Source organism: Girardinichthys multiradiatus, chromosome 10, assembly GCF_021462225.1.
Source record: "Girardinichthys multiradiatus isolate DD_20200921_A chromosome 10, DD_fGirMul_XY1, whole genome shotgun sequence".
NCBI classification, from domain to species: domain Eukaryota; kingdom Metazoa; phylum Chordata; class Actinopteri; order Cyprinodontiformes; family Goodeidae; genus Girardinichthys; species Girardinichthys multiradiatus.
In genome coordinates this window covers 12,428,956-12,449,283 of record NC_061803.1, presented here as the reverse complement: position 1 = coordinate 12,449,283, position 20,328 = coordinate 12,428,956, and the positions used below count along the sequence as shown (strand labels likewise).

Sequence of the window (20,328 nt, the reverse complement as noted above, 5' to 3'; positions counted from 1 at the left end):
GACTGTCTAAGACCATGATGTTATCTGTTACTTGGGACAGTTTGACATTGATTAGGTGAAGAACATCAAACATTGAGTCTGTAAAGGAAAACGTGATACTTCCTGTTCTCAGGGGGCGGGGCTTCGATGATGTCAGCATCTGATCAGTGAATATTGTTGAGGCCTAGAGGCAGATCAATCCCAGAAGGTTTCATTTGTCTGTGACTTTCCTTGTAGGAGCTATATCAATTTAGTGTTTTATGGCGAGAAGTCAGATTTTGTGGCGTGGCCACGCCCACACGCTTTCATGTATCAAAAAGGTTTTGATAACTTTTGATCCCAAATGCCTTAAGAGTATACTGAGTGATTTTGAAATCTCTAAGTCAAAAGCTGTAGGAGGAGTTCGCTCAGATATGCGGGCTAAAAATGCCCAAAAGAGGGTAAAAATGGCAACTTCAATCCAAAATGGGCGACTTCCTGTGGGGTTTAGACCAATGCTCCAAGAGACATTTTTGTAGGTTCAGAGAAGATACATAAGTGTACCAAATTTCAGATTCCTTGGTCAAAGCATGGCTTGGGGCTGTTTTTTTTAAATTGTCTAGGGGCGCTGTGGACGAATTAGGCCACGCCCACCAAATATGTCATCAGATCTCTGTTGGGGACTGGACAAGGATCAATCACATTGAATTTGGTGCAGATCAGATGATCTATGTGGAAAGTAGAGACAAACGTATGGCCATGGCGTGACGTCTGACTTCGCCGCGCCACCACGGCCATGACCTTTTCTGAAAAGTTACTGTGCTTCAAACGAAGTTAGACCCACTAGTTGTCAGTCTTCTGACACACTTTCAAATTTATTGGGTCAAGAGGGTCAGAGAGGCACCTTTCCAAGTGAAAAAGGTGACTTCCGGTTTTCAGGGGGCGTGGCTTTGATGATGTCAGAATATGACCCCATAGGATCATCGGGAACCCAAAGGTCCTCCTTTATGCCAACTTTGGTTTGATATGTCGTTTCTTTGGGAAAGTTATTGCATCTTTTCACTTTGAGCGCGAACGGCAAGTTCTTGCCCCGGCCACGCCCCTAAACATGGCCGAAAACTCAAAATTTTGATAACTTTTAATCCCCCATGCCTTAACTGCATATTGACCAAATATGAAGCCGATAGGTCAAAATCCCTAGGAGGAGTTCGTTAAAGATCGAGGTGAGTAAAAGTAAAAAATGGGCAGAAATCGGCCTTTGACCCAAAATGGCCGACTTCCTGTGCATTTTAGGGCATACCCCCAAGATACTTTTTTTCTTGGTTTGAGGAGTTCTAGCATTGTGCCAAATTTCAGATCTGTACGACTTACGGTTTGGCCTATCTCACGTTTGGGGGCGTGGCCAAGTGGTTTGGCCACGCCCACTGACGACGACATTAAAGAACAAAAATTTCACGCAGGGGACAGTTTTGGGTCAAATTTGGTGAGTTTTGGGATATGGCAAAGTTCCCATATTGCCCCGCCAAAAGTCCCCGGAATAATAATAACTAGAAACCTGCTAGCAGCTTTGAAGGCCCTCGCACCCCTCAGCGCAACTCGGGCTGTTGAGCGACCGCAGGAGCCTGGCATCGCCTCCTACATACGATGACACCGCGTCACTTCAACACGTCGCCAGTAGATGGCACTTTGAGCAACATGTCATATAATCTTCGTTCATGCAGAGTTTCAGTCTGGCAAAAAGCATTCAATATTTCGAGTAAATCTGACCTTCCAGATGGAAGCTGCACTCACTTGTTTGTTTGTGGGTGGGGCTAAAACGACATCATCAATTGACTGTGTCAAAATGTCAATCATTAACTCATGATCATGTATACTACATTTGAAGTGGATCCGATGATGTATGAGGGAGATATAGCCCTTGAAGTGTCCTAGGGGGCGCTATTGATCCAAATTTAAATGTAATCCAAAAGAGCTGTTTGGGGGCTGACAAAGATCAAGAATATTCAGTTTGGAGTGAATCGGACCTTCCATATGGAAGCTACAGTCATTTGTTTATTAGTGGGCGGGGCTAGAGTGATGTAATGTATTGACTGTGTCAACATGTCCAGCATTGATACATGATGATGTATAGGAAGTTTGAAGTGGATCCGATCAGGCATGAGGGAGCTAGAGCACTTGAAGTGTCATAGGGGGCGCCGTTGAGGTAAATTCATATGTAATGTAATAGAGCTGTTTAGGGGCTGACAAAGATCAACCATATTGAGTTTGGAGTAAATCGGACCCTGAATGTGTAATTTAGAGGCAAACGTATCGCCATGGCGTCACATCAGATTTTGCCACGCCACCACGGTCACACCCTCCAGCCAAACCTGTCAGTACTGGAGATGAAGTTAGACCATCGAGTTATCTGTCATTGGAGACAGTTTCATGTTGATTAGTTGAAGGAGATCAAATATGGCCCACACTAAGTGAAACATGACACTTCCTGTTCTGAGGTGGCGGGGCTTCAATGATGTCATCATCTGATCAGTGAATATTGTTCAGGGCCAGAGGTAGATCAATCCCATAAGGTTTCATGTCTCTGTGACTTTCTTTGTAGAAACTATAAGAGTTTCGTGTTTCATGGCGAGAAGTCAGATTTTGAGGCTTAGCCACGCCCACATACTTTCATGTAGCAAAAAGCTTTTGATAAATTTTGATCCCCAGTGCCTTAAGACCATACTGAGTGATTTTGAAATCTCTAAGTCAAAAGCTGTAGGAGGAGTTCGCTCAGATATGCGGGCTAAAAACGCCCAAAAGAGTGTCAAAATGGCAACTTCAATCCAAAATGGCCGACTTCCTGTGCATTTTAGGGCATACCCCCAAGAGACTTTTTTTCTTGGTTTGAGGAGTTCTAGCATTGTGCCAAATTTCAGATCTGTACGACTTACGGTTTGGCCTATCTCACGTTTGGGGGCGTGGCTAAGTGGTTTGGCCACGCCCACTGACGACGACATTAAAGAACAAAAATTTCAGGCGGGGGACAATTTTGGGTAAAATTTGGTGAGTTTTGGGATATGGCAAAGTCCCCATATTGCCCCGCCAAAAGTCCCCGGAATAATAATAAGAATTCGAGCGATTACAATAGGCCCTTGCACTGCTCGGGCCTAATAATGTAAAGAAATAAATGGCCGCCAATGGTAAATAGCACTGTCATTTAGTACCAGTTTTCTAACATGCCACTGATACAGTAAGGCTCGTTAAATGTTCTGAAGTCATTATATCTAACTTCTAAGTCAAAAGATATCAACTAAAGCTGCCGTTTTGATCTAGAAAGTCATCAATACCTTACCAACCCCAAACTCAAAACCCATAACATAATGATAACCGCAGTGTTAAACTATCTAGTTCCATTTTTCAATCGTTATTCTGTTTGTCCATCCATTTATCCATGCATGCATTTAACCATCTGCTCTCTCCACTTAATCATTTCAGGTAGAACCCTTAGAACCCAGGCATTAACTAAAAGAACATGCAAATTTTATATAGAAAGGCCCCAGGCAGGATTCAAACCCAGAACCTTCTTGCTGCAAGGCAACAGTACAACCAGCTGTGTCACTGTGCAGCCTTATTTGCTCGATATGCTTGCTTGATGGGAGCATTGAACAAAAACTGACAAATCATTTACTGTCAGGAAATGATACAGAGAACCCACATCTGCTATACATAAGGTCACAATGACATTGGGTCATCTGTTGAGTGGACAACTATGAGTGGGCAGCATTAATCATTTGCTTAAATGATATATGCCTATTGGCTCACTTTCCCTCAAATTATATTAGATGGAGATTGATAAAGAGACTCAAGAGCTTCAGTCGTAGTTAAACTTTAAGTCTTTAGAACAACTTAAATGCAAATCTGTCCCCATTTCTGGCATCTGCTAACTGGTTACTTGCTAATATTCGTTTTAGCCAGCTCTACTTTAAGAAGTTAAAAACACTAAGCCCTCCGTGGAATCACTGAAGACTAAATACTAAACAATAAATTAGACTGAACATCTGCTTAATCAGTTTACTTGGACAGTACTCCACATCTACTAGTTATTTAAGTTCACATCTGTCTTAAAAGCTAGTTATATGAATGATGCTGAACAAAATCTTCAGCACTGATGCTCAAACTGTGTGGTCTAAAGTCCGCAACCACCAAATTATCTTAGATGATTTTGTCTGTTGCTGAGCCTTTGAACATTTGTGTGACCATGAAAAAAGGTGTGCGATTGAATTTGCATAACATCACAGGGCAGCATGTAATAGATCCGCAGTCCCCCCGCCACCCTTCTTTCCATACTTCCTTCCTTTCACTACAGCCTCCCTACTTTTGGCAAAGCTCCCTTGCCTGATAGCTGGGCTTCATTAACACCACAGCATCATCTTGGCGAAAGGCCAAATGATATCTATCTATCTATCTATCTATCTATCTATCTATTTATCTATCTATCTATCTATCTATCTATCTATCTATCTATCTATCTATCTATCTATCTATCTATCTATCTATCTATCTATCTATCTATCTATCTATCTATCTATCTATCTATCTATCTATCTATCTATCTATCTGTCTGTCTGTCTGTCTGTCTGTCTGTCTGTCTGTCTGTCTGTCCGTCCGTCCGTCCGTCCGTCCGTCAAACAAATCTGAATTGCCACAGGATTTCTGGAGGGATTTGGCTGGCATGTCCCTGTGTGCCATTTTTCCTCCCCAGCACAACATCCCCAGCCTCTGTCCCAACAGTGTGTGTGTGCATGGCTGTGTTCCCCACTGAGTCTGTGCAGAGTGTGTGATCACACTTCCTGTCTGACTGCACATTACAGCTACACACAACCAAGATCGCAGAGGTGTGTGTGTGTGTGTGTGTGTGTGTGTGTGTGTGTGTGTATGCATATGTGTTGTACGTGTGTTCCCACATCTTCGGCTAGTTACCATGGAAATAGGCCAAGCAGCAGGCATGCGGGGGAAAAGCTGAACCATGTGATTTAACAGAGAGACACACTGTGCTGAACTGGTTGAGAGAGCACACGCGAACACTCTGTTGCACGCTGAGCTGGCGAGTGATGATGATGATGTGTATTGATGTAGGAGACTTCCTGGAAGCCAGAGTGAGTCAAGGCACAAGTCAATCACATTCCCTGACCCTGCTCTGGATGGCTCGGGATGCAGCCCAGACAGCAGTTACATATTGAAGAAATTTTCCCCATGTAAGGTGGTGGAGAGGACACTGATCTTGCATTCACTCACCATCAGAACTCTGTGCATCCTGATAATGTCAATAAATATATATATATATATATATATATATATATATATATAAATTAATTGAACTGAATGAACCTGAATACATTTGAACTAAATAAGTAAAATACATCAATTTCATTTTTAACTAAGATAATATCCATTACACTAACCTGAATTTAAAAATGACCAGAACTGACTAAAATCAATACATTAAACAGATTAATTTAAGCTGATATGAATTAAATGAAATTAATTTGAACTAAGTGGGACAAACTCAATAGAATAAAACAAAACAGTGTGAATTGAGCAAGACAAATCTCAATGAAATAAAATCAAAATTAAAATAAAGCAAAATTGATAACACTGAATTGATCTAAATTTAATTACTTTAAACTGAATGGAACAAACTCAACAAAATAAAATCCATAAAAATAAATTATAAATGAACTGAGATAACTGGATGAAATGTGCTGAAATATTTTTAAGTAAACCAACTAAACTGAACAAAACTAAACTAAATAAAATTAAAATTCATTTCATTCAACTTAAATTACAATCAGCTGAAGTGAACTGTAATAAAATTAACTGATTTCAATTAAAACCAAATCATTGAATTAAGCAAATACTTAAAACAAACAAAACCACTGTTATTTAGGGTGCACTCTCAAACTATCTAAAGTGGTAAGAAATGATTAAACAACAAGTTTAACAATATTCAGTTGTATAAAATATGCAGCAGGCAGTGTACACACAATACTAAAACTATTGCGCTCTCCTGCTGCCTCAGTCACAAGAACTCAAAATTACTCCAACACCACACTGAAAATATCATAACAAAGATGACTCTTGACAACATGTCTTCAAACGGTTGGTGGAAATTGATAGGACTCTTTCTAATTACGTGCTTGCAGGACAACCTTGACTTTGCCTATAAAATTCCTTAGGCAAGCATGTATTTATTTGAATCTGGACAGATATTACAGGAGTTAGATTTAAGGTAGCATGTTCTTACCAGATGATTGCATGTGGATCTTCTGTTTATTTTCCACACATCTCAGCTTCTTCTGAGCTCAGGAGGATAAATACAAGATTCGTTTATTTTTTCTTAGGGACAGAATCCAGCTCAGGTCTGTTTGATCCGAGGAGCTTTGCATTTCCCTCTCTTTGCCCCTCACTATTCTTTAACATTTTTCTGTCTGTCTACCTCTCCATCAAATCAACATTCAGCAAAGGAGGCGGTTGTGACAGATGGATCAAAACGTTTCTCTCCTTGTTATTCCTTTTACTGGGATGTGTAGTGATGGCTGTTACAGCTAAAAAAAAAATCCAAGTTCGGTTTACAGAAGGTGATTGGTTAGGACAAGGTTGAGCAGTTCATTTTGCCACATGATCCCTTTATTTAAATTTATTTATTTAAATATTGGCAGAACAAAATTTTTTAAATAAATATTTCTAAATGTGACTTTTATTGGCTGCAGGTAATAGTAGCCATTGCCACTGAACAAACAAATGCAACTATTGTCAAAACTATAAATGGTCCAGATTCTTGTATTTAACTATATGTTTAGCATGAGAGCTGCAGTCTTACCTTTCACTAATCAATTTACATTTATGTCTTACATATAAACAATTTATGAAACATAAGGAAACTAAAGTAAAACTAAATAAAAAATGAAATAACCGATGCAAAACTCCACACAATATACCCCAGCCATTGTTAATTTATTTCACACATCCATCAAAAAGGGGTGCAAAGAAATGTAAACTCACAGTGTCAACAAAAAGTATTTACCTTCTTATAGATGTGTACATTTCATTTATTTATTTATTTATTTATTTTGCTGCATTTAATAATTTCAATACCAGACAAACACAACATTTGCAGAATTGTTTGGAGACACAGTTTGGTGGGATTTCAAACATTAAAGCCTGCTTGAGGTCATGCGAAAGCATCCCAGTTGAAGTTTCATTTCGGACTTTGATTAGGCCACTCCTAAATGGGTTCTTTATGAGCCATGTGGGGTTGGACTTGCTGGTGGGTTTTGAATCATGGTCCTAGTACATAACATGTTTAAGCTGGATGTCACAAACTGATGGCCTTTTCTTTCAGGATTTTATGACAGAGAGCAGAACTCGTGATTCCATCAATTACGAAGAAGCAAGACATTCGGAAGAAGCAAAGCAGCCCCAGACCATAACACTACCACCACTGTGTTTGACTGATACTATGATGTTCTTCTTTCAAAATTGGTTTTATGCCAGATGTAACTGATTGTGCACCTTTGTCTCGTCAGTCCACAGCACATTTTATAAAAAGTCTGGTTGAACCATTAAGAAGATTTTTTGGCAAATGTGAAATTGCGTTGTGTTCTTTTTAGTAAACGGTGGTTCTGGCCTTTGAAATCTCCCATGGATTTATTTTTTGCCCAGTTTCTTTCTTACTGTTGAATTTTGAACTCTGACCATAACTGAGGTAAGTAAGGCCTGCGGTATTTTAGATGTTAATGTTGGTTTCTGTGGGACCTCCAGGATGAGTCGATATGATCTCTGAGTAATTTTGGCAGTTTGGCCACTCCTGGAAAGGCTCTCCGCTGTCTAATGTTTTCTTTATTTGTGGATAATGTTTCTCTCTGTGGTTTGCTGAAGTCTCAAAGCCTTAGAAAGTATTTTTTAATTTTTTCCAGACTGACAGATGTTATTTTGTTTTTCATCTGCTCTTAAAACTCTTTGGATCCTGACATGATATGTTGCTTTTTGAGATCTGTTAGCCTACTTCATGTTGTCAGACATGTTTTGTAATTATGTATAAACTTCAGTCAGTGTGGCAGGCGATACTGAACCAAAAACTGGGGTAAATCAGGTAATTCATGTTTTACCAAGAGGAGGCAAATAATTTTTCACATTCAGCCAGGTTAGTTTGGATAGCTTGCTGCCTTTACTAAGCAAAATTACTGTTTGAAAACAGCTTTCTGGTTTTACTTAGGCTTAGGGTTAGTCTGATATATACATATATATACAGTAAATATATATATTTTTTAATCTAAACCATTTAATGAGTGAGAAGAAAGCAAAAAGAACAGAAATCTGAAAGGGGCAAACACTTTTCACAGTATTGGGACTTAACTCCAGTTTGCTGCCAAGATGCATGTTGTTGCATGTGGATACATTTTTAATAAAACAGACGATTGAGAAACTGTAAAACAAACAGAGCCTTAGTATGGCAAAAAGGTTATGTATAGGTCAGTAGAATTAAACAATGTGTAAAAATATTTTGATGGTAAAAAAATTTTGAAGCCGTGGTTCTATTTTTATTTTTTTTTTCAAGATTACCTTATTATAGATTCATAATCTGAAAACAGTTTAGTTCAGACTTTTGACACCTTTACTGTTCACACCTGCTCTGTTCAGCACAATGATTTCTGCAGGAGGTGCATTTTTCCACAGTATGAAATACGAGGGAGGGGCTGTGAAAAAGTGTCTGTCTACAGGAAGAAAAGCATTCAAGTAAAGACACACTGCAGACATCTGTTGTTGTTTAAAGCAACCCCAATTCTTGACTTCAAGACTGCTTTGGCTTTAGATCACTGCCAAAGGCTTTTCAATATATTCCCAAAAGATTCGAGCATAATTCAAATCACCGCAATATGAGGAGGCAACTCTTACCACCTCACACACATGCAGTAGATGCTTTGGAAGAAGTTCACATTATTTTCTACTAAAAACCTCTAAATACTTCAGCGGGAATCATGACTTCACTTTGCTCCACAAGCATTTTTATATAAACAGTTGCACTTTTGCGACCACTGAACAAACGTGACAAACTGCGTTTCATTTGTATTGCATTTCCAGATACTTCAACATGAATGGCGAAATAGGAACCAGTGTAACAAAATCTATAGTGACAAAATACCTGAACAGGATTAATACTGCAAAGTTTTCCTGATATTTTAACTCTAGACAAAACTGCATTTTTGTCTGAACAAAAAGAATAAATATTTGACAGGATTTTTCTTTCCAAAGACATGTATATCCATTTAGTGTGGGAGGGAGCCACAGAAAACAATTAAGAAATACAATTGTCAAATTCAGTGAACATATGCTGTTTAAACTTCTGATATTAGCTTCACAAAACATACACATTGACAGCACTCAAAGGAACTCTGCATCGACGTTTTGAAAGTGTGCTGCCGGGATTTTCAGCTCTTGTCCCAGAAGAACATTGGTGACTGTTGAGTGATAGGACCAAACTGTAATGTTCTGCTGTTGCATGTTTACACACAACATATTGAATGTGGACTCATTCTGAGTTTATATACAGGTGCATCTCAATAAATTAGAATATCACTGAAAATGTCATTTATTACATTAATTTCTTTGGAAAGAGGAGAGCAATCAAAAATTATTGTCAGCACAGAAAATGTCAGCCTACTACGCATTTAATGCTTGATCAGGGCTCCTTTTGTACGAATTACTACAGTGATACAGTGTCCATGGAGCTGATCAACCTATGGCTCTGCCAAGGTGTTAAAGAAGCTCAGGCCTTCAGCTGATCTTAACTATTGGGTCTGGTACCTCTCATGTTCTTCTTGACAGTACTCCATAGTTTCTCTACTGAGGTCAGACCAGTTATCTGGCCACTCCAGCACAATGATACCATGGTCATTAAACCAGGCACTGGTACTTTCGGCAGTAGAAGAGGTTGCCATGTCGAGCTGGAAAATGAAATCAGCACCTGTATAAATCTATTCAGCAGAGGAAAGCATGACGTGCTCTAAAATATCGTAGAAACGTCATACGTTCAAATTTAAGACATTGATTTATTTACCATTGAGGCCATGGTACTCGACCGGAAAAGGGTGGCTTGTCCTCTTCAGGTTGGAGGGGAGTTCCTGCCTCAAGTGGAGGAGTTTAAGTATCTCGGGGTCTTGTTCACGAGTGAGGGAAGAATGGAGCGGGAGATCGACAGACGGATCGGTGCAGCTGCCACAGTAATGGGGGCGCTGTGCCGGTCCATTGTGGTGAAGAGAGAGCTGAGCCGAAAAGCAAAGCTCTCAATTTACTGGTCGGTCTACGTTCCTACCCTCACCTATGGCCACGAACTTTGGGTCATGACCGAAAGAACAAGATCACGGATACAAGCGGCTGAAATGAGCTTCCTCCTTAGGGTGGCCGGGCACTCCCTTAGAGATAGGGTGAGGAGCTCGGCCATCCGGGAGGAGCTCGGAGTAGAGCCGCTGCTCCTCCACATCGAGAGGAGCCAGTTGAGGTGGCTCGGGCATCTATACCGGATGCCTCCTGGACGCCTTCCTCGGGAGGTGTTCCAGGCACGTCCCACCGGGAGGAGGCCATGGGGACGGCCCAGGACACGCTGGAGGGACTATGTCTCTCGGCTGGCCTGGGAACGCCTTGGGCTCCCCCTGGAGGAGCTGGAGGAGGTGTCTGGAGAGAGGGACGTCTGGGCGTCTCTGCTGAGTCTGCTGCCCCCGCGACCCGGTCCTGGATAAGCGGAAGACGACGAACGAACGATTTATTTGTACACAGGACTTTAAAACACTGACCAACAATCCTGTCCTTTTGCTCTTTAGCCCAGGTAACATGCTTCTGGTGTTGCCTCTACTTCAGTAGTGGCCTAACACAGGAAATGTGACAGTTGTAGCCCATGTCCTGGTCACCACAATTTTCTGTTACAGTTTTTCCTTCCACTCAACTTCCCATTAGTGTATTTTGATATGGCGCTCAGCCAGTGTCTTTAGCATTGAACTTTTGTGGCTTACCCTCTAGGTGGGGGGTGTTTGTAACTGTCAACTGGAAAACTGTGAAGTTAGCAATCTTACTCATAACTGTATAGGCCATAACATAATGTTTCTGTATTAGAAATTGTGTTTTTATTGGTTTATTGGACTAGATTTTTATTTTCTAAAATATTTATTTTGAAAATTTCTTTTTAGCTTTAAGTCATACTCATCAAAATTAACAGAAATAAATGCTTATGTATGTAATAAATACTTTAATTGAAATACTAAAACAAATTAATTTATATTTAATTCACTGAGATGCACCAGTATTAATTTTCTTTATCAGACCCTAAAGGTTCAGAGGTAACTGCAGTAAATTGTCCCTCTGTTTTCGACTGTATCACATTGCTTAACAGAGAAGACCATATTCACCGACTCGACAACTGACCTCAGAGTTAGCTGAAAATAATCTGACACCATTTTGGATGATACTGTCACTGTCTTTCACTGTTCCTGCTGTGTGTCAGTGTGACTTGTGACGGTGACACCAGTGTGAAGCAAGCTGTACAAAGAGCTGATTCTGTCTCCGAGGACAATAGCCTGCCTCTCACAGCGTCTCCATCCCACTCATGCAGCCATAAAAGACAAGAAGTATATTTTTACAACCTTTAAAAGTTAGAAAGCTTAATTTTAGTCTTTCTTATGTCAATTTTATTCATTTTATTCCTTTTCTATTTTCATTCACTATTTCCACCTTGTCTCCCAATCATCTTTCAAACTTTCCTTTTAGTTTCCAGAAACACTCCACATTGCATGCTCTCTCATGCATTCACAAACAGTGGTTTCCCCATAACTGGGTTATGTGTAACTTCAAATAGCCTGGGTTGACAATAGGGAGAGCCCAGAGTTCATTCTCTCCACTGTGCTTCTTCTCCTTTCATCCCTTGCTTTTACTCTTAAATTGGTAGAAAAAGTTATGTTTTTATGAACAAGCAAAAACACCCACGTGCAGCTGGCTACATGAGTCCCTGTTTTCATGAGGGGACAGTTTCAAGGTCATTTTCCTGCTGAGACGCTGCAACGCTGAAGTATGCATGAGAAAATGCTCACTTGAGCTGTGGATATGCATGCACAGTTGGACACATAACCTAAATGCAACCCATTAAACCCACGTCACTTGTCCACACCTAATCCTGTTAGCAGAAAACACAAAAAACAGGCATGGAAATTTGCTTAATATTAGGCTATTACATAACCACCCTTATTTTACGATGCATGCTGGGAAACATGAGGTTTTCCTAGTTTAGGTCAGTGCAGAGTGAGAATAGAAGGAATCAAGAGGAGAGGAGAACAGAGAAGGAAAGAGACAAGAAAAAGAGGACATTTTCCAAAAGCTAAGAGGTAAGAGAAAAAGGAACTGGAAAGGAAAGGAAAGGAAAGGAAAGGAAAGGAAAGGAAAGGAAAGGAAAGGAAAGGAAAGGAAAGGAAAGGAAAGGAAAGGAAAGGAAAGGAAAGGAAAGGAAAGGAAAGGAAAGGAAAGGAAAGGAAAGGAAAGGAAAGGAAAAATAATAAAACAGGTGGAGCAGGGAATATTTGCTGCTACATTAAATAAAACAGAACAAAGAAAACAGGAGAAATCTAAACAAGAGAAGGGGGAGAATGAAAAACTAAATGAAAATATGTGAATCAAGATAACTAGAAGGCTGTAAAACAGGGAACAACTAAAAACAAGTCAATTGGCAGGGAAAACAGCTAAAGTAAAAGAATAAAGGACTACTCAGTGTATTAGACTGAATAAACAGCTACATGTCAATGTGTATAAATGATAAGAAAAATAAACTACATCCCTGCTGACTATAAAGGTCACAGGATATATGCTATATGAGCATACCTTTATTGTCCTCAACCTTCTCATAACATCCCATGTATGGCAGCTGGACCTGTGCCACAGAGTCCGAAACGCCTCAGCTCACCTCAAATGTCAACAAACACCCTGGAGACTCAATTCAGTCACACATGAGAAACACTCCAAGGATTTAAACCAATTAGCGAATGTAAGAGAACTCAATATGCTTTGCTTTAAAAGGTGACTGGAGGTCCACAAAGAATAAAAATACACATTTTATATTTCACGTTTTTTTTCCGACGTAGAATTAAAAACAAAAGCTCCAAGGCCAGTTACAGCCATCCAGGTTCATTTACAGTGTCAAATTATGCCACTTATGGTCCAACTGAAAAAGACTGTGTTGGCTTCTGTATAATAATGTTAAAAAACCAGATAAGTACATAAGGACTTAGTTGTCAAAGAGATCTTGCAGTTCATCCCTGCCACATGTGCAGAAGAGCTAAAAGGCCGGACATGGTATCCTTATAAGTTATAAGAGCTTATGCGATGCTTATAAATTATAGAAACATCAGTAAGGACAAAACTTAATGTTTGATGGAAAGCATGTACCAGAGACTCGTTCACCACTTATAGTTCTGTAACTGTCCAAAATTTGTCTCATTGCAAATATAAACTTATCTTGATAAATAATTAAATGCTTACCTATACAGCTATAACCTTTTTAGATTTTTAAATTGAGTGTTTGGGTTGAGTTAAGCTATTTTTAAACCGGTGGGACAAATAGATGAGGGGTTTTAAATAGAGGGGATTTTTTTTTTTTCTTTCACGGAGGCATACACAATATGTTAATGTGGATGTATTAATGGTCCTGGGGATGGGTGAGGTGGGTCAGAAAGTTTTATTTTATTCTATGTGTTGTATGTGCTATGTTTCTGTTTTCTCCTGTTCTGTTTGGTTAATTGATACTTCAATCACAATAATTTTATGTAGCCAAACTGGATCAATTTAGAGCATGAATGATTTGTTTATGGTCATGCCACAGCATAGTAATCAGGTTTAAGACTGGGCTTTGACAAGGCCACTCCAAAAAAGTGGACTTGTTGGTGTGTTTCAGATCATTGTTTTGCTGCATACCCTAAGTGCTCAAGATCATGTACTGATGACTGGACATTGTTAACTGACTGGTTGGGCAAGGAGAGCATAAATCAGAGAAGCAGCCAAAAGGTACATGTTAACTCTGGGGGAGCTGCAGAAATTCACAGCTTAGGTGGGAGAATCTGTCTACAGGACAGGTATTACTGGGGCACTCTCCAAATCTGGCCTATATGTAAGTGGTGGAAGCATCATGCAATGGAGAGAATTGCCTTCAGCAACCACTGGGAAACTGGTCAGAGTTGATTGAATGATGGATGGAGCTAAATACAGGACAATCATGGAAGAAAACCTACAAGGAGCTGCAAAAGACTTGATGTGGTGTAGTTACAACCTCCAGCAAGTCAACAGCCAGAATCATAACAGAATGGTTTAGATCAAAGTATATATGTCATGAGTGGAGGTTGTTGATGAGGACTTAAATGGCAACAGATGCTTGATGGACTGTTGAATGTTGGATTTATTAATGGGAAACTTACAGAGAGACATGATGGAAATCAACATGGGCACCACGGTGAGAACAACAGTACAATCCAGCAGTGAGAGAAAGAAACCAATCAGCTTAAATACTGTGGAGATGCGATTATGACATGGAAACTATGCGAGGACAATCAACAGACGCATAGAAGGGAACTGAGGGAAGGATGAATAATGGGCCCTGGAGAAACTGAAGACTATTGCCAACAGAGTCTAAGCCAAAATACATAGAGCAGGATGCACAGAAGAATAAAAAATTTCAGCACAAAGGAATGAGCTAATATGGAGAGACCCTGAATACAATAACACAAAAATTATCTTAACACAAAAACAAGTGAGAACCAAAACACAGTTTTGTGGATTATGAAAGTAGTCATTGGTTTGAATGGCCCAGTCAAAGTTCAAAAACGAAGTGAGAATGTGTGGCAAGATATAAAAATTAGGTTCAGAGATGCTCTCCATCTTATCTGGCTGAGCTTTAACTATTTTGCAAAATAGACTGGGCAAAGCTGGTGGAGACATACCCAAAAAAACATGCAGCTGTACTTGCAGCAAAAAGGAGGTTCTGCAAATTAGTGACCTAGTAGGGCTGAATACAAATACAAGCCGCACGTTTTACATTTTTTTTATTTCCAAACAATATTTAAAACCATGTATCATTTGTCTTCCACCTCACAATTATGCACTAGCTACTTTGCTTTGGTCTATCACAGAAAATCCGGATAAAACACAGCAAAGGTTGTGCTTGTAAAAGGTGGAGAGGCTCAAGAGGAATGAGTGTGGACACTTCAGCTAATTGCTGCTTCATTTCCAAAAACCAAAGCTGACGGGATTTAAAACCTAAATGTCGAGCCGACATTTGAGCTCAGTTTGAAGGGCGAAGGTGTTGCGTATCCTCACGTGTGTGTGCGGTTTGCATTACTCGTGTTGTGGGGACATCTCTCGGTTTAAGCACCCACGCTGATTGTCCCAAAAGGAGATGCTTTAGGTTTCTCTAAAATAAAAGCTCTTGCTTAACGATAATGATGGCAGTATGCACACACACACCCCTCCAGCGCCCCCTTCTTTGGCTTTTTATTTATTTATTTATGAGTACTCACGTGTGTGCGCGCACGCGGCACAAGGCTGTATCACCATCCCTATAATGTGACGGAGCTATCGGCTGGGCCAAAGTCATCCATCAGGCGGATCGAAGCCCACAACTTTAAATCACTATCGGCCCTCTGGAGAGGCGGGTGGGTTGATGACAGCGAAGCGCGAATCGCCTGCTGTGGTCTCCCGAACATCCATCAACAAGTCCCCGAACACTCCACCAAACACTGTCCAAATCCTTAAAACACGCAGAACAGGGGCAGGCGGCCAGAGCGCCTGTGAGTTTTAGGATGGGACAGCCTGAACTATAACACCTATAACTGTTTTTAAGTCTGCTGTGGTCCCAGGATGAGATAATTACTGATCCCACACACATGCACCACCTGATAGAATAATACAACTGAGAGCAGCTGATTGGAGATAAAACTGAGCCCCGGTGCTGATGATGCTGATGTTGCTGACAGTGGGTATAGACATCTTATTAGTGATGATGGAGGGAAACAAAATGACAGCCTCAGAGCGCACATCTGGAGCACATCACACACATCTGGGAGACGCAATCCAAAGCGCATAAAGAGACAAACACACCTACTCTGTGCCCTGGAGTCAAGATCTGCGACCCCTCTGATCCATCTGGGTCCGTGAAGAACACGCTGAGCAGTTTGGACTCACCCCGGCTGCAGTCGCCGCCAGTCCTCGTCCGATCGCGTGTACTACCGTGTGATCTGACGGAAGAGAGGGCGAGCCATATGGAAAGCGAGCCCCCTCCTTTCTCCGTCAACCACCAGCGCGATCCAGCGCAGCGGACGCGCTACGCCGCTCTCGCGATACCGCGCCATCGGCTCTAACCAGCTGAGCCTGACAGAGTGACGTAGTGCGATTGTTGCGGGTTTGCTCAGCTCGACGACGCCGCCTTGCGAACGATACGTGGACGCATGTATGGCAAGATAAATTATGACATTATAAGGGGTTTTCAAGCTTCAGGTTCAAGGGTAAAAATCTAATTTGGTGTACAAGATCAAAGGTCCAGAAGCGAGGGGCAAATTTGACCACTTTGTATATATCAGATGATTTTTCAAAAACTGAATTTTATGAGGTGACATTGTTTGTTAGCACTGCAATCAATCAATCAATCAATCAATCAATCAATCAATCAAAAAGTCTATGAAAGTGATTAATTTAAAAGAAAAAGCAAAAATACTGCAAATATTTTTTCAAATAAAATGTGCATGTGAGCTTTAAATCGGAAAGTAAAACATTAGATGCATTCAACAGTCATTTTTAAACTTTTTTGTTTTAAAACACTTTTAAAATGAAAAAAAAAAAAACACTTTTGATTGATTGCACAATAAAGTAGCAAAATAGCAATTAAAATGTACTCCATAGCAATTAAAAGGAAATAAAAACATAATCGAAATCAGCTTTAGACACTTATAGGTTCCTTTCTGGTACACTTTAAAATCCAATGATTCATCTTACTAAAATAAGTAAGCTATTCTTACTCAGTTCTACTTGAGGAACTTTTATGAATTGTGTTAAGAAGATCCAAAAGTTAACAGTGTAAGTAAAAGTGATGTAGTAACTCACTTCTAATAAGTACACATATATCTTTATAAAATTTTTAGTTTTGTTGCTTTAAACTATTTAAGTTGTGATCACTGATTCATTTTTATTATATATATATATACAGTACAGACCAAAAGTTTGGACACACCTTCTCATTCAAAACGTTTTCTTTATTTTCATGACTATGGATATTGTAGCTTCACACTGAAGGCATCAAAACTATGAATTAACACATGTGGAATTATATACTGAACAAAAAAGTGTGAAACAACTGAAAATATGTCTTATATTCTAGGTTCTTCAAAGTAGCCACATTTTGCTTTGATTACTGCACTGAACACTCTTGGCATTCTGTTGATGAGCTTCAAGAGGTAGTCACCTGAAATGGTTTTCCAACAGTCTTGAAGGAGATCCCAGAGATGCTTAGCACTTGTTGGCCCTTTTGCCTTCACTCTGCGGTCCAGCTCACCCCAAACCATCTCGATTGGGTTCAGGTCCGGTGACTGTGGAGGCCAGGTCATCTGGCGCAGCACCCCATCACTTTCCTTCTTGGTCAAATAGCCCTTACACAGCCTGGAGGTGTGTTTGGGGTCATTGTCCTGTTGAAAAATAAATGATGGTCCAACTAAACGCAAACCGGATGGAATAGCATGCCGCTGCAAGATGCTGTGGTAGCCATGCTGGTTCAGTATGCCTTCAATTTTGAATAAATCCCCAACAGTGTCACCAGCAAAGCACCCCCACACCATCACACCTCCTCCTCCATGCTTCACGGTGGGAACCAGGCATATAGAGTCCATCCGTTCACCTCTTCTGCGCTGCACAAAGACACGGTGGTTGGAATCAAAGATCTCAAACTTGGACTCATCAGACCAAAGCACAGATTTCCACTGGTCTAATGTCCATTCCTTGTGTTCTTTAGCCCAAACAAGTCTCTTCTGCTTGTTGCCTGTCCTCAGCAGTGGTTTCCTAGCAGCTATTTTACCATGAAGGCCTGATTCACACAGTCTCCTCTTAACAGTTGTTCTAGAGATGTGTCTGCTGCTAAAACTCTGTGTGGCATTGACCTGTTCTCTAATCTGGGCTGCTGTTAACCTGCGATTTCTGAGGCTGGTGACTCGGATGAACTTATCGTCCGCAGCAGAGGTGACTCTTGGTCTTCTTTTCCTGGGGCGGTCCTCATGTGAGCCAGTTTCTTTGTAGCACTTGATGGTTTTTGCGACTGCACTTGGGGACACGTTCAAAGTTTTTCCAATTGTTCGGACTGACTGACCTTCATTTCTTAAAGTAATGATGGCCACTTGTTTTTCTTTACTTAGCTGCTTTTTTCTTTTTTCTAATACAAATTCTAACTGTCTATTCATTAGGACTATCAGCTGTGTACTGTATCCACCTCCTGCACAACACAACTGATGGTCCCAACCCCATTTATAAGGCTTGAAATCCCACTTATTAAACCTAACAGGGCACCTGTGAAGTGAAAACCATTTCAGGTGACTACCTCTTGAAGCTCATCAACAGAATGCCAAGAGTGTGCGGAGCAGTGATCAAAGCAAAAGGTTCTTCACTTTGAAGAACCTAGAATATAAGACATATTTTCAGTTGTTTCACACTTTTTTGTTCAGTATATAATTACATATGTGTTAATTCATAGTTTTGATGCCTTCAGTGTGAAGCTACAATATTCATAGTCATGAAAATAAAGAAAACTCTTTGAATGAGAAGGTGTGTCCAAACTTTTGGTCTGTACTATATATATATATATGCGGTGGTGCAGTTGGTAGCACTGTTGCCTTGCAGCAAGAAGGTCCTGGGTTCAATTCCCATCTGAGGGTCTTTCTGCATGGAGTTTGCATGTTCTCCCCGTGCATGTGTGGGTTCTCACCGGGTACTCTGGCTTCCTCCCACAGTCCAAAGACATGCCTGTTAGGTTAATTGGTAACTCTAAATTGCCCTTAGGTGTATGAATGAGTGTGTGCATGGTTGTTTGTGTGTTGCCCTGCGATGGACTGGTGACCTGTCCAGGGTGTACCCTGCCTCTTGCCCATAGACTGCTGGAGTTAGGCACCAGCTCCCCCGCGACCCACTATGGAATAAGCGGTAGAAAATGACTGACTGATGACTGACTGACTGACTATATATATATATATATATATATATATATATATATATAGGCAGGGATTTTATCATGAATTGGATGGCCAATAAAAATACGAGTGAATAACACAGTAACTGCGTTTTTCAGGTGCTGATTGGGATTTGAACCTACAAAATAATAAAATTTTATGTTAGTTTAGAATTTGCAGAGTATAAGACATCAATACCACATGGCATTTACACATTTGCCTTTTCAAGTAGGAATTTGAGTGATATATTAAAGTTGTCGTGAAGCAACAACTTTGGTCTTTGTTGTGGTCTTGTGTTTTCGACCTTTCATTTAGTTTGGGTTTTGTCTAAGTTCCTTTAGTGGTTTCTTTTATATTACTTGTTATGGTTTTCTTCTGACTATTATTATATTCATTGTTATTCTAGTTCCTTTGTCTTCCTTGTAGTTTCTAGTTTAGTTTCCCATTTAGTATATCTGTGTTTATTTATGTTTTGGTATTTGTTCTCTTTGTTTACTAGTTTATTTTCTCTGTTCCTCCTCATCCTGGTTCCCTCTCTGTGGTTTAGGTTTTGTTTATTTACAGTCAGAGTTTCTTTATGGCTTCTTTGTTAATTTTTAGGTTTTGGTGTTTCTTCTATTCCCTCTAGTTTCTCAGTTTACTTTAGTTAATGATTATTTTAGGTTCTTATGTCTTTTTTGGTTTATTATCTTCGTCTATTGTTTTGCTTAGTTCCGTTTCCCTGAGTTTTGTTATTTATAGTTTTGTTTTTGTAGTCAGGTTCCTTTGGTTATGTTATTGCCTAGCTTCCCTCATGTTCTCTTTGTATTGTAGTTTGGTCACCTTAGCAACCATCCAGATTCCCTCAGTTCTCTATAGCCTGGTCCACACCTGATTTCCATTCTCATCTGATTACCTGCCTCAGTATCTCATTGGTCCATACTCCACTTCCCTCTGTTCATAAGCTCTCTGTTTTTTGTTTGTTCTTCGCTGGTTCCTTGGTTCGTTCACCTATCCTCATCTAAAGCTTTGACTACTATGTTCCTGCAGAGTCAACAGTCAACAGTTTTTGGAGATTCGACTTGTGTTTTTGTACCTGCAGGGATTTTTGCTACGTTCTTGCTAA

General features: G+C 40.2%; 1 protein-coding gene across 5 annotated transcripts in view; it reads right to left on the bottom strand.

The window, feature by feature from the left end:
• Positions 1–16,349, bottom strand: part of LOC124875194 (inactive ubiquitin carboxyl-terminal hydrolase 54-like) — a 122,721-nt gene extending 106,372 nt beyond the window's left edge. Inside the window, exons 1-2 of one of the 5 annotated variants that reach the window (XM_047377179.1) lie at positions 16,120–16,348; positions 15,540–15,769 (exon numbers count right to left, since the gene is read on the bottom strand). The gene's annotated coding sequence lies outside the window, so the exon portion shown is untranslated. Of the gene's footprint in view, positions 1–15,539; positions 15,770–16,119 lie in introns of all 5 variants that reach the window. The other 4 variants (XM_047377180.1, XR_007039991.1, XM_047377177.1 and 1 more) reach the window with 4 other exon arrangements.
• Positions 16,350–20,328: the final 3,979 nt, after the last annotated feature.